This window comes from Neofelis nebulosa, chromosome 1, assembly GCF_028018385.1.
Source record: "Neofelis nebulosa isolate mNeoNeb1 chromosome 1, mNeoNeb1.pri, whole genome shotgun sequence".
NCBI classification, from domain to species: Eukaryota; Metazoa; Chordata; class Mammalia; order Carnivora; family Felidae; genus Neofelis; species Neofelis nebulosa.
This window is the reverse complement of record NC_080782.1, coordinates 163,529,430-163,533,675: the sequence shown is the minus strand read 5'-3', so window position 1 is coordinate 163,533,675 and position 4,246 is coordinate 163,529,430. Positions and strand designations below refer to the sequence as shown.

The 4,246-nt window shown below is 48.0% G+C and overlaps 1 long non-coding RNA gene across 1 annotated transcript; it reads right to left on the bottom strand.

Annotated features, from left to right (window-relative positions):
- Window positions 1-798: 798 nt before the first annotated feature.
- On the bottom strand, window positions 799-3,596 carry LOC131519580 (uncharacterized). The gene is made up of 2 exons (XR_009265707.1): window positions 3,288-3,596; window positions 799-1,128 (listed from the first exon to the last, which is right to left on the bottom strand). It is a non-coding gene; the product is annotated as an uncharacterized LOC131519580 (long non-coding RNA).
- Window positions 3,597-4,246: the final 650 nt, after the last annotated feature.

Genomic DNA, 4,246 nt, shown 5'->3' with positions numbered 1-4,246 from the left:
CGTTGCACAATGCAGGCGTCATCTTTAAGAAGAAAGATGCGTACTTGCTGGGTCTGTCTGTGTCCCTCCAATGCATGCGGTGAAACCCTAGCACCCAAGGGGATGATGGATTAGGAGGGGGGCATCTGGGAGGAGATTGGGTCATGAGGTAGAGCCCTCCTGAAGGGGGTTAGTACCCCTGGGAGGAGACCCCAAGAGAGCCCCTGCCGCTCCCACCCCAAGAGGGCACAGTGAGGACACCTCAGCAGACACTAGACCAGCCCGCACCCTGTTCTGCCTCCGGCCTGCAGAGCTGCCTAATTTGTAAGCCACCCCGTGTGTGGGACTCTGAGCGGCCTCAACGGACTGAGATAAGACATTTTTTCTAAGACTACCCAAGGGGAATAAATGTATTTTCATTTGCCAGATGCTTCCTGTAGCTTTCGTCTGCAACCAGAGCAGACGCGAATCTGAAGACAGCACTGTCCCCACTGCAATAACCCACCAGAGCCAGGGGGAGCCCGCACGGCACCCAGGATCGGCCAGCTTTGAAGAAAGGCACCTCGCCACTCAAGCTCCGGCGCGAGCGTCTCATCATTTACGGGCACTAACTTGTCCACGGTGTGGCCCTGAAATACATTCAGAAATTAGCTCAGCTCCTTCTCTCCCCCCGCCCCCCCACCTGATTCCATTCTCGGTTTCCCTGGATGCCATGGGCCCTGGTGACTGTTCTGTGGCTGGAGAGCAGAGCCAGGCCACCTCGTCCCAGGCGTTAATCATCCATAACGGTATCTGAGAGCCAGCCAAGGTGCTCGGGTCTGCATTTCAAGTCACTTTTTATTCCTTAGAGGAGCCGGTTATTTTTACTGTACCACCGGACACACGCTTCTACAGCAGACCCAGGCTTGATGATTAAGGAATTAATTCATACTTCAAGCCACCTGAGTAAGTATTAGCACGGGTCTCGATAATCTAGCAAAGCCATGAGGGACTCTTTACAAGGCCAAGGTAGTTTTCAGGAAGTATGAACGGGGCTGATCCAAGGTTTTCAGACAAGGGCAATGAACACGGTGCGGGGGGTGCTGACCCTTCTGGACCCCCGTGCTTTTGTCCACTTGGCACATCTCCTACAATGAATGCACATTACTTCTGAAAAGAGAAAAAGCAAATCTAAAGTTAAACTTAATTTGAACCGGGAAAAGCGGGGTGGAAGTTTATGGAAAGGACCAAAGGGAAAGCTGAAAATTCATCGTATGTACTTTTAATTGAAATCGAATTTTCTGGCATCATTCAAGTATTTACTGGCTTTGGGGGGCAGGGAGAAGGGGAGGGTGTGTGGCTCGTGAAGTGTGTTCAAATGGTGGGATTCGGTCCCGTTCTTACATGACAGGTCTTAACAACTACTCTTTGATGAAGGTGGAACCATTAAAAATAATGGTTGAGGAGATGCAGGGGGAGAGGGGCTCAGTCAGTTAAGGGTCCAACTTCAGCTCAGGTCATGATCTCACGGTTCAAGGGTTTGAGCCCCGTGACCGCCTCTGCTCTGTGTGTGGAGCCAACTTGGGATTCTCTCTTCCACTTTCTCTCTGCCCCTCCCCTACTCACAAGGGCACATTCTTCCTCTCTAAAACAGTATTTTTTTTTGAAGAAAATAGATGTTGAACCATATGAAACCAGCACATGAGCTTTGATGACCTAAAAATGGAGATTTCAGGGGTGCCTGGGTGGCTCAGTCGGTTAAGTGTCTGACTTCGGCTCAGGTCATGATCTCACGGTCTGTGGGTTTGACCACAGCATCGGGCTCTGTGCTGACAGCTCAGAGCCTGGAGCCTCTCTGTGTCTCCCTCTCTCTCTGACCCTCCCCTGTTCATGCTCTGTCTCAAAAATAAATAAACACTAAAAAAATTTTTTTAAATAATAATAATAAACATGTTTCCTTTCAGCTGCATAAATTAAAAATGCTCAGCCTTAGCCTATGCCAACACCCCACCGGAGAAGACAAGGGCCAGCTGCATTTCAGGGGCACTTTCTTTCTTTTTTTTTTTTTTTTTAATGTTTATTTATTTATTCTGAGAGAGAGAGCAGGGGCGGGGCAGAGAGAGAGAGAGGGTGGGAATGTTCCAAACAGGCTCCTCACAGTCAGTGCAGAGCCGGACACGGGACTTGAACTAATGACCCTGGGATCATGACCTTGGCCGAAGGCAAGAGTCAAATGCCCAACTGACTGAGCCCCCCAGGGACCCCTCAAACACGACAAAGCAAAAATAAACAATACATGAGATTCCATTATCCAGAAATAAACCAGTGTTACTTAGTGTAGTGGAAAGATCTTTCCAGATATTTCCCGACTCTGCCCTCAAATACGTCCGTTCCCAGGAAGTCTTACAGGTGGCATCACACGAAGGGGTGCTGGGGTCTGAGTGTGGTGTACCAAGCCCTTCACACGCCTGTCACATTGCTTCTGGATCCCCACCCTTGACGAATATCCCCTTGCGAGTTTCTTTCTGAGTCTGTGGGACTAAGTCCTTGAGGTAAATTCCCAGAAGTGCGATTGCCTAACCCCTGCCCCAAGTTCATTGTTCTCTACAAAATTGCAAAACCCATACATACTTGTTTTTTTTTTTCTTTCAATCAAATAGTGCATAAGAATGCAAAGTAAAGGGGCCCCTGGGGGGCTCAGTCAGTTAAGTGTCTGAGTCTTGGTTTCAGCTCAGGTCATGATCTCACGGCTGTTTGAGTTCCAACCTGGCAGCGGGCTCTGTGCTGACAGAGCAGAGCCTGCTTGGGATTCTCTCTCTCCTTCTCTCTCTGCCCCTCCCTCATTCACGTTGTCTCTGTCTCTCTAGGAATAAATATTTAAACTTAAAAAAAAAAAAAAAGAATGCAAAGTAAAAACGAAATGGCCCCTGATTTTCAGCCATCCTATACAACTCCCCGGGGGTGGCTGCTGTAAACAGTTAAGAAGGACTTTAATGAAGCAAGTTAGGGTTTAAATCTCTGTTCTCTCTCTTAATAAATATTCAACCAGGGAAAGGCTCTTAGTCTGTTTAATGCTTAATTTCCTCATCTGACAATGAAGTTAGTATCTGCTCACCTCCTCTCAGGGAGTTTTAGGACACTTAAATAAAATATATGTGAAATGGAACATTCACCAAAATGTATCTGTACACAGATCACGATGGAAATATCCATAATTGTCAAAAATCTGAAATCATTCATGCCAGACCTTCTAGGTAGAAGACAATTAAGTAGAAAACAAACAGCAAAAGGAGAGGTAGAAAATGCAACGAAAAGCAAGAAAAAACGACCTGTGGTACTGATCCATTGGTACAGCTGCTACGACCTCCTTTTTCTTAAGGACTAACATACTTTTTACTAGCTGGCTGCGCTGGGTGAGCCCAGGCAGTTATGGGGATATAGTAACCAGAGTGGCCCAATCATACTCAGACCCCAGCTCTGCCACTGGCTGGCACTTGGGTGTCGTTTTCTTCCACAGGAACATGGCATTTCCCCCGCAAAAAAAAAAAAAAAGATCCATTAGAGTCCTAACCCCTAGTGACTCAGATGTGACCTTATGTGGAATGGGGTCATTGTGATGCAGTTTGTGAGTCTGAGACGAGGTCACAATGGGGTGGCCTGGGCTCCTAACCTGCTGTGACTGGTGTCCTTAGAAGAACGGGGCCATGTGATGACTCAAACATGCAAGGAGGATGATGTGACAACGGAGGTGATGGAGGTGAGGCAGCTGCCAGCTGAGGGTCGCCGAGGGACACCAAGGGTCACCCGTAACCACCTGAAGCTGGGAAGAGGCGAAGAAGGATGTCCCCACAGCTTTCAGAGAGAGCACGTGTCTGTGGACACCTTGATCTTGGACTCTGAATGAACCATTAGATACAGGTCTCTGTTGTTTGAAGTCGCCACTTTGTGTACATTGTTACGGCAGTACATTGTTACTAACGCACATCTGCCTAGAAAAATCCGTGGCAGAAGGTGGCAGACTCCCACTAGTACAGCTGGAACCCTTGTGTTCCACATGAAACATCAGCAGACTCTGAAAGGTTAGGAAGAGAAGGCATACTGCCAGCACAGCCACTTGGGACACGCACACACACACACACACACACACATGAAAAAGCCACCTAAATATGCAGCCACCGTATGACTTGAATGCACTTCTGGGCACTTACCCAGAGAAATGACATCTGCACGTGGATGTTCATATCAGGTCAGTCCCAACAGCCAACGACTAAAAACAATGCAATTGTGC